This window comes from Equus asinus, chromosome 21, assembly GCF_041296235.1.
Source record: "Equus asinus isolate D_3611 breed Donkey chromosome 21, EquAss-T2T_v2, whole genome shotgun sequence".
NCBI lineage: Eukaryota > Metazoa > Chordata > Mammalia > Perissodactyla > Equidae > Equus > Equus asinus.
This window is the reverse complement of record NC_091810.1, coordinates 32572934-32595559: the sequence shown is the minus strand read 5'-3', so window position 1 is coordinate 32595559 and position 22626 is coordinate 32572934. Positions and strand designations below refer to the sequence as shown.

The 22626-nt window shown below is 42.7% G+C and overlaps 1 protein-coding gene across 2 annotated transcripts in view; it reads right to left on the bottom strand.

Moving 5' to 3' along the window:
* TAFA4 (TAFA chemokine like family member 4) overlaps positions 1-19918 on the bottom strand; it is a 148290-nt gene extending 128372 nt beyond the window's left edge. Inside the window, exon 1 of one of the 2 annotated variants that reach the window (XM_044755074.2) lies at positions 19630-19918. The gene's annotated coding sequence lies outside the window, so the exon portion shown is untranslated. Of the gene's footprint in view, positions 1-19620 lie in introns of both variants that reach the window. The other variant, XM_070492569.1, reaches the window with a different exon arrangement.
* Positions 19919-22626: the final 2708 nt, after the last annotated feature.

The window sequence follows — 22626 nt, the reverse complement described above, 5'->3', positions numbered from 1 at the left end:
TTTTTCCCTTTTTCTCCCCAAAGCCCCCCAGTACACAGCTGTATATTTTCAGTTGTGGGTCCTTCTAGTTGTGGTATGTGGGATGCCGCCTTAGCGTGGCTTGATAAGCGGTGCTATGTTCGTGCCCTGGATCCAAACCGGCAAAACCCTGGACCGCCGGAGCAGAGCATGAGAACTTAACCACTCGGCCACGGGGCCGGCCCCAGGGATAAGAACTCTTCCACATGGTTGCACATAAAAATATTTTAGGGGATTTTTCAGGGAGTAATTCTAGCTATATATGATTTTTCTTTTACACACTTAATTCAGCATCAAATCCACGTGCAATCAAGATTCCATTGTCCCAACCTCATAGGTTTATCCTAATAAAACATCAATGACACAATGCTCAGTACTTGTTTGATAAATATCAATTCTTACCTCCTATGAAATTACTAAGCATGTAAAAAAAATCTGAAAGATTTTGCCTGAAATATTTGCTCATTTTAATTTCACATTCCCAAAAAGAGGGTCAAACTCTGTATCTTTCTCTTCCACTGTATTTACATTTCAATAACTATAGCCCCAAAACATGGTAAGGGCACTGTTCACATTCTGAGCAGCCTGCTGCTGAAAGCAGAGACACTGCTGATGCTGGAGAGGAGAGCAATTATGCCAAGCCAATCGATAAAATGAACTGTAAAGATTAATCCTCCATAATCCATTTTATTTTCCTATAGAAGACTGCATTGGAGATTTCTTACTGCTCTCCCCCATGTCTCTATCCTCTTCTCATAAGACAAAGACAAAATATCAACAATTAAAAGGTGCTGTCCAATCAGAGCCCAGTGTTCTTTTTTAAAAAATATTTACATTTTGGATGAAGAGGGTAAGAGAAAGGGGACACCAACGGGGACATTATGTGTCAGGCACCATGCTGGACAAGGTCCCCAGGCTAGCTCATTTATACCTCACATCTGCCCTAGGTGATGAGAATGATCAACTCTGTTTTACAAATGGAGACACAGAAGCTGTGAGAGAGGTTAAACGGTTTGCCCAAAGCCACACACACACACGTACACACACACACACCCTCCAAACTGAAACTGGAAGCTAGACCCTCAGAGGAGAACCCCTTAATAAAGAGCATGTCTCCAGCATAGCAGAATCCCCCAGACATTTGTTCAAGAAATACTTGAAAATCTATCCGCTGGACACCACCGGCTACTACATGGCTTATAAATAAACAAGAGAACCAATGAACGTGGAGTCACAAAAAGACAAGTTCACTTGTAGTTTTAGGGTAGCGGGTAGGGGACAGGGAGGGAAGATGGCTTAGTTTACGGCAGTATGTCAGAAAAGGTTAAACAGAAAAATAAAATGCCACACAGCCTCCGGGGGAGGGCATGCGTATGTTGGGATGTACGTATCACCAGGTGGGGCTGCCTTGGCTCAAAATCCTTATTAGCAATAACACGTTTCTCACCCACGCAGAGGGCTCTCCTGCCCACATCTTCAGACCAAGCGCTGTGAAATCATTTCAATTCTCCGCACCTCACCTCCGAGGCCTCACTCCCCTCCCGTAAGCCCCCTTGGATCAATGTTTCATCCGCTACGTTCGAGCGAACCACTGATCCCTCTCCTTCATTCTTTGGGTCTAGGCTCACGGAGTATTTCCCGCACCTTTATTCCATTATTTCCATTCTATTATTTTCCCCATTGTCTGTTTCCCACTTCCCAAGACATTAAAGAAAAGCCCACTCCGAAAGGGTATGTGAGCCAATTTCCTTTTCTACAACTGCTGTGGCCCCTTTAAGCATAAAACATCAGGAAAGACCTACAAACCAAAATCCCCCTTCCACTTTTACCAGTCCCACCGACTCTGGGTCTTTTTATTTGCCTGCAGATAGTACAGCAAAAGAAGGGGGGGGGGGGCGATGATTAAAAGACAGCCGCAGCTCAAGGACACCACCAAAATGTTAGATACCTGACTTAACTACTGGCCACTAATTAAATGCAAAATAGTAGCATTAATGCCGAACGGGATGAGCTACACTATCTTGGGCTTTTCTTTTTTTTCTGCACAACGAACACCCCTGCTTTCCCCCACCCCCACCCTGCTGCATTTTCGGGGTGTTTGGGACCAGATGAGCAAGGAAGCAGCAAGCTGTTAATTACCTCTCACTCATCTGCGTGTGCCGCTGCATTCAGAGAGAATTAATCATGGGTTTAGCTGAAAACCGCGAGGACCAAGGTGCTGTTGGCTCCCATCCAAGGGCTCCAGGATTCATGGCTGTTTTTTGAAGCCCCAAGAGATCAAACTCAGCTTTTCTTCTGTTATAGCCTGAAAATGGGAAAGCCCTAAGAATACTCTCTCTGGGCTTCAGAAAACCACTGGAGATTAACAAAGTCAGAGAAGACTCTGGGTTCCCTGATGTTTTCCTCTGGGTGGATGTTGAACCACCTGTGGATCTCACTTTGGGGCTTCAAGCTATTTATCCAGATTCCCAAAACAGGGTGCCCGCTGGGAAAGATGTGACTGAAGGCAGTGGGGTAAGGAACCCTGCCCCAAAATACTTCCCCAGCCAGACTATTAGAGATCAACTCTTGAGGTTACTAAGGATTTGTCTGGCCTAGGGGAATTAACAGGGGACACTTCAGCTGCTCAGTCATTCATTTAAACGGCCCTACTGACACTCATTTTGAATAACAACCACCAAAATATATCTAATTTTAATAACAACCATCAAAATTATATCTAATGAAAACTTCCTGAAACATACATTTCCTATCAATTCTCACCTGATATTTTCTCTGTTTACTGATGAAGACACCTGAAAGGGCAGACATTATTTGCCCAGGGCGGCACAGCGAGTGAGAACTAAAGCCAAGATTTAAATCTAGGCAAATGACTCCAGAGTGCAGTTTTCTAAAGGTCACCCAGTTCTGCCACTTTCATACCTGGTGGCCCAGCGGGGTTGCAAAAGAAAGCCGGCCATCAGAGAACAGAACGGAAAGCACAGGGGAGGCAGCCCCAGCCATTGAGGCAGCAAAGAGCCGGGGAAGAAGGGAAAAGATGCACTGAAAGGGACAGAGAAAGGCTGACAAAGACGAAGCTTATTTTATATAGCAGAATGGCTACAAGCAGGGCCTTTGGAGCCAGACCGCCTGGGTTCAAATTCCAGCTGAGGTCGTGAGCTGCTGGCATTCAGTTTACAGCGCTGTTCCTCACTCACCCTCTCTCGGGCATGAGGTCCTACAGAATGGCAACCATTTGGAGAAATCAATGTTTGAATGTTTGAAATGAACATGAATTGAATGTTGAATGTTTGAAAAACATTCTCAATTAGAGACAGAGAGAGACAGAAAGAGATTCAAGCTCTATACACTACTAGCTGTGTGACCCTGGCAAGACGCTTCATCACTCTGTTCCTCAGTTTCCTCATCTGTAAAATGAGGACAGTAATCCTACTCACCCTAATTAAACGGGCTAATGTATTCAAAGGATGTGGAATAGTACTTTGCACGTGATAAGCGCTATATAAGTGTTAACTATGTTTTATTTTTATTGTTTAACAATTCTGGCAAGAAAGAGCTCTGGCTCAAACACTCAGTCTGAAAAAAGCAAGGATGTGCAACAGAAACAAGTATGTATGTCTACCAAAAACATGTATGAGAATGTTCATAGCAGCCTAATACGCATTAGCCAAAACCTAGAAAATACTCAAACGTTCCACACTAGAATGGATAAGAGTGGCCTATTAATACAATGGAATACTACACAGCAATGAAGAAGAATGACCACTACATGCAGTAGCAGACTTGATGCTGACCAAAAAACTTAGACAGCAAAGAATACATATGTATGTTTCCATTTACATAAAGCTATAGAAGAGGGAAAACTATGCTGTGCTGGCAGAGGGAAACTAATGGTCACCAGAGAAGGGCAGTATGACTAGGAAGGGGAAGAAGCAATCCATCTGGGTGCTGGCAATTCTGCATCCTCTCTGAGGATCGGTTTCATGGGTTTGTACATATGTGCAAATTCACTAAGCTCTCATGGTTAAGATTTGGTCACTTTCTTATAAGTTACACCCCAATTTTTACAAGTTAACAAAAGGTGCAGCTGGCCTGGTGGCATAGTGGTTAAGTTCACGAGCTCTGCTTTGGCAGCCCAGGATTCAAGGGTTCAGATCCCAGACATGGACCTACACACTGCTTGTTAAACCACGCTGTGGTGGCGTCCCACATACAAAATACAGGAAGACTGGCACAGATGTTAGCTCAGGGCTAATCTTCCTCATCAAGAAAAAAATAATTAACAAAAGGTACCGAGTCAGTATGGTACACGTAATTTTACATACAAAGATAAATTTTTTCCATTTTAGTAATTAATGGTTTTAAAGATTATTTAAGTAGTGATGCATTTAGCCTGTATTTGATTAATCAGAACATCAAACTCATTATTTCACAGATATTGTTTAAGATGAGACTGAATAGAAATCTATTTCAAGAAAAATATGGTAAAAAAAAAAAACATGAAGGCAGTGTGCAAATGACTGAAATCTGGAAATCACTAGACTATGGAGCAGCACAGCCTCAGCTAAGGAGGGAAGTCAAATGGGCCTTTATCTTAGTCCAGGGGTAGACAAATTATGCCCAAGGACCAACTCCGGCCCACTGTCTGTTGTTTAGAACCTATAAACTAAGAATGGTTTTTACATTTTTAAATGGTTGGAGGAAATCAAAAAGATATTTCTTGACACGTGAAAATTACATAAAATTCAAATTCCAGTGTCCACAAATGGCGTGCTACTGGATCCTAGCCCTGCTTATTCATTTACACATTGTCTCTGGCTCTTTTCCCACTACAACAGCAGAGTGGAGTAGTTCTAACAAAGACCATGTGGCCCACAAAGCCTAAAATATTTACTACTTGGCCACTGACAGAAAAACTTTGCTGATCACAGCTCTAAAAATAACTTCCATCTTTGTCACTGATGCTGCCCCATAAAGTCAAACACTACTCCTCCAGTCCTTTCTCACTGAGGAGCCGTTCTCAAAAACCAACCACGTTTAGTTCCTTGGCTCCAAATTCTGACTTTATGAAGCTCACGGTGTGTCCAGGCTCTGAGTTCTGACCCAATGGTAACTAGAGCCTAACCGAAGATCCTCACCACAAAAAACAACACAACCACAAACCATCACAAGCAAACATTATGAGTTTCTTGTATCACATTGTAACACCGTCCATTTTTTTCTGGAATGTTTACTGTGCACCCCCACCCCGGTTAGTTCTTGCTTAAAAACCAATCAACTGCAGAGTCCTCTTCCGTGTTCAAGCCATTAGTGTATCTTTAAAGTATAAACATTTAAGGCTGTTGTTGGGAATGTACCAACAGAAAATAACTGGGGTACGATTTGGCTGATAAGAAAGTTTAACTGTCAAAAGGTGATGGAAGACGAATTTTCCCACCTCTCCCCCTTATGCAAAATGGGCATTTGAGAAATAGAGGAAGAAAGAAACTTAGAGGAAGTTCTATCCATGTTCAATAAACATTGAATTGATCAAGATATGCTGAATTTATCTGCTCATCTTCTTAGATTTTAAGTGACTACTTCTCTATCTGCAAAAGCAATCACTGTTTTTGACAGACAAGTTCAAATCTACCCAGGTGAATGTGTACTTTTGGAAACAGAGTAAATACCTTGCAAATATAAGAAATTCTTTGTTGTGAAATGCTGTTTAAGGAAAGGTGTGAGGTTCCTAGCGGCTCTGTCTAATGTTAATCATTGATGAAATACTGTGGTTCAGAGCTCAACAAGTGGAGCCATTTCAGGCAGTAAATATACATTTCCTGTCAAAACACATCAAATGGATAAGACTTCAATTTATTTGAGAATGAGTTGTAACTAACTTCAATACTGGCAATTTGGAGAATTCTCTGATGGCTTTTAATAACCTTGACAGCTTTCTTCACTTGTCCCCAAACCACACAGTACTGCCGTCTGACTCCCTGGAGAAACGGTTCTTAGTATCTCTCTGTGTCATAGTCATCCCTTCAGTTCCAAATCTGTTGTTTAGTTTACTTTCCCACACTCAGGTTTTCCAGAACTAAAGCTATGTCTACACATACCTCAAAAAAGCATTCTGGATTTACAAATGATAAATCCTTCGAACACATTATGAACTCATTAAAGACTGGATTCTAACCTTGTCACTGCATTCTACCTGTATCATTTCACCGCACTGCATGGAACAATGACACAGAAAATAAAGGCTTGAACACAAAATGGCTTGCTCTTTTACAAAAACTCCCCAGAAATACCACCCAACACTTCTCCATATATCTCACCTGGCCACCCTGGTACCAGAAAGGTTATAAAACAGTCCCGATTCTGTACAGCAAGTACCAGGCTAGAAATCAAGGTTCTGTTACAAAGAATGGGGGAAGGACAGATACTATGCAAGCAACCAGCATCTCTTCCACAACCCTGTATGGTATATATCCAGTTTATTTAGGTGGACCATCAATGATTAAATAAATGAAAGAGATGTAGATTCTCCAACACGGCACCTTTCATCACTTCGAGGAACCTCCCAAAAGATTCCACTCCAACATCCTGGAAGGCAACATTCACCACTAGATGTATTTCCTCTCAGACTGGCCATTTCTTCTCAGATTGGTCAGTATTGCATACTCCCTCATCATGTTTACATAATAACAGATTTCAGATGTAAATGGTACCTCAACTGCACTTATTATGAGGCTAAGATGTTCTGTGCTTTGAGGTTTTGTTTTCTGTGAAATTTAATCATAAAACCACGGATGTTTCAGTTCGCTGTTGCTCTGAGTAGGTAAGGGACGTATGGACTCGAGATAACATGTGAGACTTACAGGATGAGAAGGAGCCAGCCAAAAAGGAAATGAAGAAAAATAGAGGATGCTCGTTCCAGTCGAAGGAACATCAAGTACAGAGCCACTGAAGGAGAAATGAGGTTAGTGCATTCTAGGAAAAGAGAGATGGCCAGTGTGGTTACAGGACAGTAAGCAAGGGGGAGAGGTCTCAGATGACATCAGAGAGAAAATAAGACACTGGCAACCATCATCTTTTGACCTGACTTCTAATACACCTCCTACTTTTCCTACAGCAAACCCATCTTCAACATGGGAATCTTATCTATCCATGTCTGTCTCCACCATCCCCACTCAATCTACTTCAAAGACTGTCTTTCAAGAACAGAAAGAGAAGGTATTTTTTTTAATAGCAGAGTATGCCTAACTTTAAAACATATATGAAATTCCAGAATTATACAATTCCATTTGCTTTCAAAGCAAATTTTCCACAAACTTCCTTCAACCAGTGCTTTCAAATTATACCTCAACTTGTGTATTTTTAACAATAAGATGTAAATATAAATACACGGGCTCCTATTTCTTATCCATCTAAAGTAAACCGTCAAAACACCCCTCTGCAAGAAGACTTCCAACCCCCGCCCTGGTATTTACACGTAGTAGGCCCTCCATTTCACTGGGTGCTTGGCCTGTAATTTGGAAGGTCCACTGCTTCACACAGGGAGAGGAAAAGAAAAACATTTTTTTTTAATATCTTGGCATCCATCAACCGGCATTTTCAAGGGCAAGAAAACTGCAGCGCCCAAGGAGCTGTCTGAGGTGCTTAAGGTTAATGGCTGTATTTACATAGCCATCAATTCACCTTACAAAGAAGTGCCCCAATAGGACTGCGCAGCTCCCATCAGGCAGCCCAGCCAGGGCAGAGCAGACAGGAGTCTCTCTAATCCAGGGAAGGAAAATGCCCGATAAATCTTAACGACACCATCTTGTTTTCATGACATTATTTATCTATCTATTTTCAGTGAAAGAGTCTTGGGCCTCTTATTGAACAAAACAGATCACACTTTCATCTCTCAATGAGTCACTTTCTAAAAACATTTTGGGACTGAAGAACAACCGTAGCTGTACCTCCTATGACAGTGTATTCCTTCCACCTGCACTGTGCAAAATGGTAGCCACTACACACGTGGCTATTTAAATGTAAAGCTAAATTAATTAAAACTAAATAAAATTTAAAATTCAGTTCCTTGATCACAACAGCCACATTTCAAGTGCTTAAGTCACATGTGGCTTAGTGGCTGCCGTAGTGGACGGCACAGATTTTAGAACATTTCCCTCATCTCAGAAAATTCTACTGGAACTTATAAGACTGTTTATCTATCAGGTCCAGGGCCTGACCTGTTCTGGAGTTTATATATCTTAATTCCAAGAGAACATAATGATGAAAGAGACTTTCTGCACTCCCCACATGTTCCAGAGGCATGGTTGAGCGGCTTGAGGTTCTAAAACACACCCTCTGACCTGGCGATTCCTCTTCTACTCCAGAAGAAGACTAGCACATGGTTAAAACAGACATGTAATTATGAGAGAGAGTTAAACAGTAAATCCTGCTTCTCAGTGTCAGGTATGAATACGTTCAAGAATGTTCTCATAATACTCTCCATAATGGAAAAAAATGGAAAAATCTGAATGCCCACCTGTAGAGAACAGCTAAATAAAATATAATACATTCATAAAGGAACATTAATGGCTGTTAAAGAAATGGACAAGTGCTATCTATGTATCAACATGGACAGATCTCAAAGACAATGATAAGTCAACAATGCAAATTACTGAACCAGCATATACATAGCATGTTACTCTTTAAGTGAAAAACTTCAAATGCAATACTATATATTTAGTAAGCATACATAATTTACATGACATAAATAGTAAAGGTTAATATACTTTGATGTTTTCACAGTATACTTTTTAAATAAAGTTAAATGCTAGATATGCTTCCTACCTCTGCTGAGCATTAAGCATTGACCAATCAATATCACACGGTCAGAGAGAGTCTACTAGGATATCATCAGTCCATTCCTCCTCCTCATGTTTGGATTTCTTTGAGACATAATGTATATTAAATATTTTAAATACGTGCAGAAGGATATAAGCCAAACTCTTAACAGTATTTGGGGAAGAAGGGATAGAAATGCGTTGAAGGGATGGTTAAAGGTGATCTACACTCTTTTTATGTTACTCTAATTTTCTCTTACTTTTTTACAACTTGCATGTTACCAGTGGGGCTTCCACCCAGTCACTGTGACCCTGTATTATGACTCATGGCATCACTGTCCATGTGATACAAAGCTAGCTGGCAGAGAGCACCGTCCACACGCACCAGGTTCGACAGTGAATCAAATGACATGTTTTTTCTGAAGTGAACATTTGTACTTTAAAAATAATTAGGGCAATTTTCTTGTTTGGATGCTTCTGCTGTTTAGTCTTCCTTGTAAGCTATCTCTGTCGTGCCCTAGTCTGCCACTACAACTTGGAAGCCTCATCTTCTAACTGTCTGGAGTTGAGTGCTAGAGGGGGACAAAGGGCAAAATGGCAGGCAGCCAGGGAGGAGAGCTGTAGCATCTTGACAGTTGGGCAGAGATGACCAAAGTGAAAACCTGCCGAAGGGACAACAGTGACTGATGGGTCCCAAGGAAATGTTAGTACGAACCTAGTCATACGCAGCATGCCGCAGCCTTCGAGAAAGCACCACAGTTCCGCAAACCAGCCATGTAATTAAAACACAGCTCTGGAGACAGAGGAGGTTAAACGACTCTGACCCAGCCCATCCACTCTTCTTAGGGGTTGCCAATTCTTACCTTCCTGCCAACACACACACATTTCTATAAGTCATACTATCTCTAAAAAATCTTTCAAAACCCCAATTTTTAAAAATAAGTAAGGATAAATAAAAATAGAGTTCTTTACATTTGTTTTTCATTCAGAAGAGATTTTGGTTTGCAAACTTTAAATCTTTTTAATAGTGCAAGACAAAGTAAAATCCACTGAAAGCTTTTCATTTAAGCAAACACAGAAGATAATTTATTCCTCCAAGTGGCAGGAGAACGCAACAAGCCAGGCATCTGTGCAAAAACTGTCCAAACCCCCCCAAGTCCTATAACTCTATCCACAACTCCATGTTCCGGGCCTGACTAAATCTTCAATTATTCCCAGAACGGATGAAATCTTAAATCCACATCAGCTTTTAACATCTGCTGAGTCTTAACTCTACAGGAACAAAAACGAAATTCCTGTATGTCACCTGTCAATAGGATTACAATTTAAATCAGACTCAAAAGTATATGGAAACAGAAGCCACATTTTTTTTCCTGGTCAATATAGACATCAGCCAGATGACAGAAGTAGGCAATATGCTGGTTATATGCTTTGCGCATCAAAACTGCCCCAACATCCATTTAAACAATTATACAATTCTTATTTTTCAAGTTCTCAACTACAGAAAACGCATCTTACGCTCTAAAAGAAACTTAGGGACATTACACAAAATCAATTTCTCATAATATAACACTGATCCCACCAACATCTAATTTGTATTTTGGGCTCAGTAATTTAACTCAATCTTCAGAATTATACTATTTAGACAAGCTTATCAATGTATTACAAAATGAGCAACCCACAACCTAATCAAAATGACCTTGTTTTACAAAAATCTCCATATTACAATTTTTTAACTCTGAAAGATGAACTTTATGAAGTGTTGAGCAAAGTGTGGCCCCAGGCTTGGCAGCATCAGTGGTCTGTGGGAGCTTGTGGGACATGCAGATCCTCAGGCTCCATCCCAGACTTACTGAACCAGCAGCTCTGGGGGTGGGGCCTGGGAATTTGTGTTTTAACAAAGCCCTCCAGGTAATTCTCATGTACTGATCAAAGTGATAATATTAAGAATTGCAATGATAGGGGAATTGAGGGACAAGCATACCATAGAAGATTAATAATGCAAAATAGATTGCATAGGATTTGCATAGGACCAAAAAAAATGCAATCAGCAAAAATCCTACATTCACCTCCCCTCACTACTTACTTCTAAGTAAATGAGGACCATGAACCTTGTATATGAATGTGGTCAACTGCTTGTAAGTTCATGTCTATTGATGCTATGGTTCAGAAATATTTGCACATCAAATCAGAATCTAAGTTTACACTTGGGATCCTGAGTCTTTTGTAAATGTGAAGAGAGTAAACTTGGAATCAAAATGTCTTCAAGAAGCAGAGTTTTCTAGGAATCTTGCCAGTCCTTTCTCTCAGGGTGACCTTAAGTTTCAGACTTGAAGAGTATTCTCCTTTCCTGATTAATACTTCCGTAGGATCATTAGTGTACTTTGTTGGAGAACACACCAGGACAAGCTGACTTCTCCCCTGCTTTTAAGAACACTGGAGCTTGCTGCTCCATCGTAAAAGGGTGACCCAATATGCCAGGCCAGGATGAACGGCAGAGCTTCCTGTTACTCTCTGCTCCCCCTACTCACCCCTGACGAATGTGGGGCTGATGTGTTGCAAACACTGCCATTTTCCTTTTAAATAGCACAGAAACCTTGCAAATGCATTACACACATCTAACTTAGGATTCCAGAAGGAACCCCCCCAGAGAGAGACTTACTTCTAGGCCTTTAGAAGCAAATTAGAACACCCTGTGAGACACCTACTTGTGCAAATGTTCAAGTGTATTTAAACGTCTTTGCACTTGCTTGTGCTCATCACTTCAAGCAGAGCCGCTTCCATGTGTAACCACAATAATGAATAAACACGGGGTGTTTATAAAGGACTCGGCACCACAGAACTGATCAATTGTTAATTCTATAAAGAGACTAAATGTACTTCTTCTGCAGTAACTCCATTAAGCTGTGTTTTTGGTGGGAAAGATGCCCATGTCCTCTGCTCACTGTCTCTGTAAAGTAAAAATACAGTCATCACTCAGATCCTACCTAAGGCTTTTCTTGGTCTCAATTATGTCCTCATACTGTCTCAACCCACCACCACCTCCACCTCCAATGAGAGGCAAAAACTGGCACGGCATTTTAAAAACCATGGGCTGCATGGTCATTAATGGACAGAGGATCTGAGGTAGCACTAATAGTAACAGCCAAAATAACCACAGTATATATTTACTGGCCTATTATTATGATGATAAAATACCAATTTCACAATGAGTATTTGACCCACGGGAACTCCATGTCTCAATTAAATTCCTCAGTGTGGCAGGATGAGGACTTTTACAGCTTCTCCTCGGAATAAATATGTTGGTTATTTGTCTCTTATCCCCCACCACACTTGGGCCAAATGCATGAGGAGTTCAGTCCATCTTTCTTGCATTGAAAGAACGAATGATCTAGTAAGAGCTTTGGCTGTACCCTGCTGCTTGGGTTCAAACTGTGGCTGTTCCACAAGCTGCCTGTGTGGCTCCATCCCAAAGTGCCTCACATTCCTCATGCCCAGAAGGGGGGTGATGACCGCATCTACCTTGCAGGGCTTGAGGGAAGATTAAATGAGATAGTGCGTAAAAATGCTCAGTGCAGTAAAATGATACAGCCTCTACGGAAAATAGGATGGCAGTTCCTCAAAAAGCGAAAACTAGAACTACCATACCATCCAGCAATTCTACTTCTGAGTACAGACCCAAAAGACTCGAAAGCAGACACTCAAAGATATTTGTATAACCCTGGGCATAGCAGCGTTATTCACAATAGCCAAAAGGTGAAGGCAACCCAAGTATCCATTGACAGACGAATGGATAAACAAAATGTGACATACACATACAATGGAATATTACCCAGCCTTAAAAAGGAAGGAAACTCTGACATGCACTACAACACTGAACCTTGAAGAGGACAGAGTGTGAAGAAGATGCAAGTCTTATCCTGGGACAACTGGGCCCATGGCAACTAATAAGCTAAGTGAAATAAGCCAGTCACAAAAGGACCAGTATTGTATGATTCCACTTATTGAGGTACCTAGAGCATTTAAGTTCCTAGAGACAGAAAGTAGAAGGGTGGTTGCCTGGGGCCGGAGGGAGGAGGAAAGGGAGCTGTTGTTTAATGGATACAGAGCTTCAGTTTTGAAGATGAAAAGAGTTCTGTGGATGGATGGAGTGGATTGTGGCGTATCAACGTGAATGGACTTCACGCCACTGAACTATACACTTAAAAATGGTTACGTAGGTAAACTTTGTTATTTGTATTTTACCACAATTTTTAAAAAATTCTTAGCATGGTATCCAGCAACATCCTTACTCAACAAACGATGGCTATTGTTGCTACTATAAATTTTTTGTAAGGTCAACAAAGCAAATGTTTAACAAACATTCCCTGGTGCAAAAAATGGCAAATACCCACAGAAAACTCTAGTGAAAGAGACATGTGCTATTTAACATCCAATTCTATTTAAATGTCTCCTTATCACTTCCACCCACCCCCACCCACTATGGTACTAGGAGGCCTTACTGGGGATATTTAAATGTTAACCAGTTAGCTTCCAAATCTCCTCAGCTGCGCATCAGCCCCTAGGCTTTGAAGTGGGTGGAAATTCAGCACAGAAAGACAACCAGATTGGTACCCAGGGACAGACTCATAGCCAACCCCTAGCTTGCTTAACGGAGCTCTGGGTCCTGAGCGGACCTCACAGTCTGCAAAGAGCAGGACAGAGTGCGAAGAAGATGCAAGTCTTATGGGAGAACTGGGCCCATGGTAACCAATTTTATGGCTCTTTTGATTTGTGTCCGTGGATGTGGATGTGTGTGTCTGTGTGTGTGTGTGTGTTGAGAAGGAATTAATCCAAAAATATAGACGAAGAAAGCTGCGTGTCTCCGACATGAAGCCGGGTTGCATAATCAGTTCTGAAAGCAGAGAAAAGGTAACAGATGTTTACATTACAATCTGGCTGCTTCTGGAATTGCTGCCAAATGATTTAAATAGTAACGAAGATTGCAGGCCCCGGAGGTTTGTTGCCCCCACTGATACACGCAGAGAATTCACCCCAATATCTTCTTTGGGTGGCCTTAATTAAACATCCCACTATACGAAATATTTTTAGCTTTCAAACTACTTAAAATCCTAAACTGTACACCAATAAAGAAGGTAGAACTGAAGGACTTATTCCAATAACAACATGATGAAACTTGCTCTCTTTGGCAAAGAGAAATGCATTAAAAAGAAACTCAAAATTCCTTTTAACTTTTGGTGTTTTATGACTAATATTAAGGTACATTTTTTAATAGAATAACATACAGCCATGAAAAAAATGACATAGTTCTTTCACTGATTTCTCCTCCTTCCCAGAATGGCTCCAGTGCATATCAGAGTCTCATATGAATGCACATAAAATGGTCACCACTGCACAGGAGGTCTCCATAATCAAGCAGATTTCACCTGACCACAGGGATGTCAGCCTGCTTCCCCAGCCATGGGTTCACCAAAGGCCCTCCAGTGGTCCTTTGCCAAGTACACAACAAAGGACACAGATTATATGATGTATGATCCCATTTATCTAAAATGATTTGGTCTGAGCGTGTATATGTGGATAAAAGCAGAAGGGAAGAACTGGAAATATATTTACTGAAATATGAAAAGGAATTGTCTTGATGGCAGAATTAGGTTCGTTTTTCACTTTCCTTTTTATACTCTTCTATAGTGTTTTAATTTTCTGCCCCAAACACGTATTATCTTTATAAATTAAAAAAAGAGAAAAGAAATCTTCAAAACAGAAGCTTAGAGTGATTAAAAGAATCTTAGCTGATGCATTTAGAGACCTGGGTTCCTGGCCAGACATAGAGATGGGACACTAGGTAACCCAACCTATTTCATGACTCTGAACTCAAAAGGTTGCACGAGAGCAGGGTTTCTCAACCACAGCACTTGTGAAATTTTGAGTCAGATCATTATTTTGCGGGGGCTGTCCTGTGCATTACAAGGTGTTTAGCAGCATCCCTAGCCTCTACCCACTAGAGACCCAACCAATCCAGCCCCAAGTTGTAACCACCCAAAATGTCTCCAGACATTGCCCAGTGCACCCTGGGGAGCAAACCCCCGCGCTGAGAACCACTGCACTAGATGATCTTTAAGTTTCTTCCTCGCTGGAAACTTTCTTTGATTATTTTAGAAGCAGTATCTAAAGTCTGAGGCTTTAAGCCCAATGATTCATAGGAGGTACCTATGGTATACCAAGGACTCGCCAATATTTTCATAATTCATTAAGCAAGGAATGACATGAAAATGAATAAAGAAAGAAAACCATGAATTTTCAGAGAAACTCTAAGCATATGGCATAGATTTGAAACTAGGAGAATCCAAGCAGACTCAATGGCCATTAAAAAAACTAATAATAATAACTCTAGCTGTTGACAATGCCATGTTTAGTTAAGAAAATTGAAACACCGCAGAAATGTTCAATTGGTTTCTAATTTGGAATGAACTCATAGTATTAACAAAGCCAAAACAGAGTATTTTGTGTGCAATGCCATATTTTTATTTAAAGAAAATTCTAGTGTTTTATTTTTATACTATAAGAAATATAAGGATATCTTCATATCTTTCTAAAAGTGTTATATCACTCTTCTGCAGTAATAATGCTACAAAAAAATCTCATACAAGGAAACAAGTTATTCATATCTTTACTTCCTTTTTATCTTTCTAAATACAGCAACTTCTTTTTATTTGCCATCTTATTAACAAGAACTCCCTAATATCTGACACTATGATACTTCTGAATTAAAATTATGTATGCTCATGCCAATGACCTGCTACTGTAAGATCCTGACATCTTTTGAATTAAAAAGTGACTAAAAGAAGATTCAACATGGTTTCAGATTCATGACTCTTTGAAAATCCGTAGTTCACCCACACAGAGAAAGCTATCTATTAACCAGAATGTGTCATTAGCATCAACAGTCTACACCTGGCACATACCAAGTAGTCAACAAATGTAAGATCCCATTCTCATTATCCTCAACCGTGCCATAAAATAGGGTTGTATTCCAAGTTATTGGTTTGGTTTTACAGCAACTAAAAATCACAAAGTATGAAAGAGGAGACTATCACACAATTAATATTCTGAGTTCTGCTTCACAAGTAAATCTTAAATCATCACCTAAAACTCTCATCATTCTTTTAACATCCGAGTCTTTCCATGTGTTCAGATAGGTCCAAACTGAGTCACTACCCAATCCTCTTCCACAGCCAGCTCCCCTTTCAATGCCTCCTTTGTAACTGCAGATACTGCAACAGCTACTAGGAAGTGACTGAAGCTAGCTGGTGCATACAGTTGTCACATCCTCGAGCTGGGTTCAACTAGCGTAACGTTCTAACAGACTAAGCCTTGATAGCGAAAGAAGTGGAGTGGTCCTCCTCTGGAGAGAGGGCTGAAATGAAGGGTCCCACCACATCCCAATAGCCATTCCCGGTAGATCTTTATTGGAAAGGACACTGGGCTAGGAGTCAGAACCCAGAGGTTTTAATCTCAGTTCTTTTTATACCAGAGTGGTTCAAGTCATACCACCCTTGATCTTCCAGAAAACTGAACTCTGAGATACTTTGCACATTTAAAATTCTGCAAGCCTTTGAGACCTTCTTTAAACCAGATTGCTCAATTAAATTTATGTTTAAAAAAACACAAGAGCCCTTTTAACTGACTTTATGGGGGGAAATGGATTTAACTTGAATGGTGACTGTAAAAGAGGAAGAATTACCTTTATTTTTTCAACAGATATCAAACAGATGGGAAACCAAAGTTAATTTTATCTTGTGAGAGATGAGTTCCCGGAGATCACAAACGCAAGGTGCAACTCCATATAATGGCTGAAGCCGATGTCTATAAGTAAGGACTGCCTAGGACCGAAGTGAGTTTTTTCTAATCACATTTTCAAAAGGAATAATTTTGAAGTGATCAATGTGGCCAAGATCACTTCACCAATCCCTTTGTGGACATCTTCCTACTGCCAGCCTGAATCTTCTTACCATCTTAGAATAAAGCACATTGAATGATCCCCCAATCATCTATGACTGGCTTCAGGACTTGAAATCATTTTGCTAATCCTAGTAGATTTACATCCAACAGCTGAGGAAACACACACGTACACAAATTAGTCCACCACCCAGATATTCCATCTATCTCGAGGACAAAAAAAATCAAAAGGTTAGTTCATTTACTATGACGTCTCTCCATATATATCAGAAATAGAACCAGAATGCAGGGGGAAACACTCACAAAGAGGAAGAAGTCATAAAAGGAAAAATGGACTTATGCAAATTCTAAGGAGATCTATAAAACTGCAATCTGAGAATTTTATTATTAAGCTAAGCTTCTTAGTATAGAAATCCCCAAAACTCTCCAACTGGGCAGCTAATTGAGAGTTAGGAAGAGCCAAAAAGACTTCCCCCTTTTTCTCATTCATCACAGGCAATATAGAAACCCTCACTCAATATGATAATATGACTTTTGTCAATGCATGTTCAAATCAGATAGAGGATTGGCTGGTGATGACGTCATACCCACGGGTTAATTCCCAGTGAATGCAGTTTTAACATCATATGCATCAACACATCATTTACATAACAAAGTATTATATTATGTGTAACAAAAAATGAGCTGTGCAGATAAAAGCAGCTATTAGAGAAAGGCTATGTGCCACTGAAAAGGAGGTGGGGGGACAAAGCAAAGACTTTTTTTTTAATCTAAATGGAACTAGGTCACCAAACAATACACATCTCTAAAAAAAGCAAAAAATGAATATTGAAATTCAAGTGCTCTAGAACAAACATTCTAGTATTAGAAATATGGAAAGGCTGCCTCCAATAGAAAATATTCAGTATTCAAAAAAAATTAAAGTCATTCAAAAATAATCGAATTGGCAGCCACTGCTTTCCTGGGAAGGGCAACTTTCTTATCTCTTAACAGGGAAAACTGGCCAAGTCAAATCGTGACTTAAAACCTTCTAACAAATTTTCAAGTGTCAAAGGGTAGGTAAGATGGTACAGAGGGAAGAGAGCAAAGTCATGCAAAGCAGAACAATGACACAGAAGAACTGAGGAAGGGAACGTTGAAATAGGGCTTTCAGCTGTGAGAATATTGATCAAGAAACATCCGCACCTACGAAGAAAGCTTTCTGCACAAACGAGCAATGCCAGCTCACAGGGTCAGTCTGGGAGGACATAAGTCATCATTAGTCATGATGATTCTGAAAACTGCTCTCACGTTGCCTTATTAAGAGCCGTATTTCCAATCCAAAGGAAGTGTTGGGCTTGCGAACTGATTTATGACTACAAACTTGGCAGAAATGCTTCTCACTGTAAAACCCACAGCGAGCTGTTGAAGAATTCTTCAAGTCATACATCTGCTCTCAAATGACTGAGTGGAAAACACAGATTATACTGTGAAACGGATGTTCCTAAATTATTTTAGCCATTTTTTTCTTTACATCAGGCCCTGCCTGAACTCGGCTCAGACACACAGAGAAATTGCCTTCACCTCCTCACCCTTGGAGAGTGGTCTGGAGGGGGCCAGCGTGATCAGAAAGCTAAGCCATCAACATGGGCAAGTTTGGGTGTCTGAGTCTGCCGGTGGGGGCTTCGGGTTCTTGTGGACAATCCCTGTACCAAGGCTATTAGAGAAAGAACCAGACCAAGGCTTCGAACACGCCCGTCCGACACAACGGGATCACTTACGGCACAGTACATCAACCTTGCTCGTCTTGGAGGGACCGCCATTGAAAAGTTAAAGGGGAAAGAGTATAGGAACACGAACGCTTCACGGGGGCGCTGGGGAGACAGGACGACACGCTCCTTAAATCCTGGTGGGGGGTGGGCACCTGGGTAGGTCTCGGCAAGTCCATGAACCTGTGCATATACATTTTGCTAGGGAGTTGATTCACAGCTTGGCTAACGCTTTCAGAGGGGTCCCTGGAGCCCCCAAACGTTGAATGATACTGATTTAGGAGCTAAGAGGAAAAACGCACCGGTGGCACCGTGTCTGGCTTGGGCTGCCTCCCTAGGTGCGGGATATCAGGCTTTCCACTTCCCATCCTCCCCAAGAATGAGCTCATGGTTTAGGATAAAAGATGATACCCTCCTCCAGGAGTGGACTGACACGGCAAATGAGGCAAGAGAAGGTTTGAAAGAGGGGAAGAAATGTAGGAACGCCGGCGTGGTAGAAAACCCGAGATGCCTAATTCGGGAAGAGACAGAACTTCCAGACCCACTCCGTTCTCCACTTGGGCGGGAAGCTTTGCGCTCCCAGCTGGAAGACGATTCCCAGACGCACGCGGCGTTTTTCTAGCAAGATCCCTGCAACCAGGGATTCAGGTGTCGGCTAACCTGCTCCCTTCCGCCAGCTCCTACAAGGATTCCCGCTCAGACCGGAGGGATGAAGCTCCAAAGCCGGCTTCTCCAAAACTACAGCTCACGGCGAGTTCGCCCTCCCCCTCCTCATGCCAATCCATCAAGTGGCCTCTTTCGCATCCACGGCAGACACGGACTCCGAAGTTGGAAGTGGCCGCTGCCCCTCCCCAGCCACACATCCTCACTTCGGAGCGCCGATTCCAACTTCGGGGTGCACGCCAACTACCGCACAGGAGGTCACCCCCGCACACCAGAGGGCGGGATGAGGGGGGCTACCCCAAGCCAAGTCAAGTCGGCATCAGCCCGAGAGGCAGCTGCTGCCTACAAGACAGAGACTGTGAACGGGATCCAAAGCCACCCCAACCCCATCTTCCACCCCTCTCCTTTCCCCTTCCAACCTGTCTTACTCGACTAGAGCCGGCAGCCAAGTCGGACCGGTGCTTCCAGGGCGAGGCACCGATCTCCCCACCGGAGCCGGAGGACGCTCACTGTGCCGCCTCCCCGCGGTCGCCCCGGGAGCGGCCCATCATCTCCACAGACTCTCTGTGAAAGTAAGTTCCAAGTCACTCCAAAGACACGCCAGAAACTGCCGCGGGAGAAGCAGCATCTGCGGGAGCGGCGGCGGCGACTCTACTCCTGCGATCCGGGCGCGTGCGCCCCGTCCAAGGCGGCGCGCAGCTAGCAGCGCCGAGCGGAGCCTGGAGACCTAGCCGGCCGGGGGGAGGGGGGCGGGAGGGCCGGGACGCGCTGATTGGCCAGGAGGACCGGCTGCCCCTGTCCCCGCCCAGCCCGGTGGTCCACGTGGGCCAGCCCTCTCCCCGCCCCGCACCCCTGCTCGATCGGCCCGCCCCCGCCGCCCGGTTCCCGGCGTCTCTCCCGTGCGCCGCGCTGTGGCCGCCGCTCCGCAGGTGCTGGGGAAAGGTATTCTTTCTGAATACCTGAGAGCCACGCTGAGCGCCGCATAAAGGAGTGGAACTTGGGGCTGACTCAGTCGACAGCAATCCCCACACACGGTGGATCCATCCGAGGACCCAAAGCACTTTGCAAAAGGGCTTCCTTAGCCGCCCTGCGCGTAGCCGATGCATAACTAATCCAGCTTCTTATGTACCTTGCTTACACGGGAGAGGAGGAAAATCCGCACGCTTGTCAATACCTGATTACTTTCTTATTTTGAAATTTATAAAAGTATTGCAAAAAGTTCTTTAACTTGCACCCCATGTCAAACCCTCTTCGCCTCTCCCTTCCCCAAGTGAAGCAACTCTAATAATCGCGACACAAATAGTATTCATTTCACAGAGACTGCCTCACCTGATCTCCATTTCATAGAGAAGAAAACGAAGGCGTAGCGCGGTTAAATAACCTACTGAAGGTTACAGTTAATCGGTGGTAACTGGTGGGTGCAATTTGAACCCTGGAAGTTTGGTTGCAGAATTCATGTTCTTTGATATTCAAAGTGTGGTCGAGAAGAGCAGCCCCTGAGGACTTGTTAGGAATGCAGACTTTCAGACCCCACCGGGGAATCAGAATCTTCATTTTAACAAGATCCGCAGGTGGTTAGTATATGCAGAAAGCTAGAGATGCGTTGCCCTATCCCACTGTGGTGTGCACTGTCATTGGTTTGCCTTATAATCTTCCGGTCCTTTTACTCTGCATTGATATAAAAGTATGCGTCATCCTGCCAGCTGCACTCCAAAGTATATTTGCCCTTGTCTGAACCTACTGCTTGAACTAATCTATGGCAGGCCTCCTGTCTCTGTTCCCCATACCTTTGTTCTGTACACGGGTACCCCGTTCTGTATTATTTTGTGTAGCATTTAACATTTTCAATCCTTTGCTCTTTTGTTATCAAAATTAGGGCTCTGCAGCCAAAGATAGTTGTGTTACCAAGTTGTCACTAGTCTAAGAGGGAGCCAAGCATCCGAGACAGGGCCTGGATCATTGAGGTGCACCTCAGTGCTGAGATTCTCTGGGAGGACCACGGCAGATCAAAGGAAAACCTGAAACTGCGTGCCAGGAGATGCCAGAGCACTTCCCTGGCACCATTCGTTCACTCAGTGAAATTGAGGGCCACCTCTGTGTCAAGCACTGTAGCAGGCGCTGGTACATACAGAAGTAAAGCAGTAAAAATTCCTGCTCCCATGGAGCTGGACTTCCAGAGAGGAAAGACAGGCAATTAACATATAAATTAATGAAGTACAGAGTATGATGGAAGGTGTGTTACAGAGAGAAATGAAGTGCAGAAAGGGACATGAGAGCTGGGAGGTTGTGATTTTAACTGTCGCGGTCAGGCCAGTTCTCACCGACAAGGTAACAGTTCAACAAAGACAGAAGAGCTGAGGGAGCAAGCTATTTAGAAGAACGCCACATTCATCCGTTCACCAAATATTTATTGGTTCAACACTGTGTCAGCCATGGTTCTGGCATGGGTCTCTGTGTTTCCTTAAGCCCTGCTATTTTACGTATCTCCAAGTTTCCCTGGACTGAAGTTTTCTTGTCCTGGTGGGGCAAAAAAATGTAAGCCATTTTGTGTGGCTCAACCTAAGACCGTATTCTCCCATCCTGGATGTTCTGTATCACTAGGGGTTTAACCGTGTCCCCCAAATTCATATGTTGGCATCCTAATCCCCATTACCTTGGAATGTGACCTTATTTGGAGAGAGGGTCTTTACAGAGGTAATCAAGTTAAAATGAGGTCATTGGGGGGGGCCCTAATCCAATGTGACTAGTGTCCTTATAAAAAGGGGAAATTTGGAGACACACAAAGAGAGAACACCATGTGACGATGAAGGCAGAGATTGGGGTGATGCTCCTGTAAGGCAAGGAACGCCAAAGACTGCCAACAAACCACTAGAAGAGAAGAGAGACCTGCAATAGATTCTCTCTCAGCCCTCAGGAAGAACCAACCTTACTAATTTCTTGATCTCAGATCTCCAGCCTCCAGATCCATGAGACAGTAAATTTCTGTTGTTCAGGCCGCCCAGTTTGTGGTACTTTGTTACAGCAGCCCTAGCAAATTAATAAAAGTATGTTGCTAAGGTAAAATGGTACAGTGAAGTGACTCATCCACAAATTTCCAACAACCTGATGTCTTTTTTTTGGTGAGGAAGATTGGTCCTGAGCTAATATCTATTGCCAATCTTCCTCTTTTTGCTTGAGGAAGATTGTCTCTGAGCCAAGATCAGTGCTAATCTTCCTCTGCTTTGTATGTAGGACGTGCCACAGCATGGCTTGATGAGCAGTGTGTAGGTCCACGCCTGGATCTGAACCTACAAACCCTGGGCCACCAAAGCAGAGAGCGCAAACTTAACCACTACACCACCATGCTGGCCCTGGGCCTGATGTCTTTTGTGCAATAGCAAGAAGCCAAAATGATCTGATGAACTGAGATTTACTAACTAAATGAC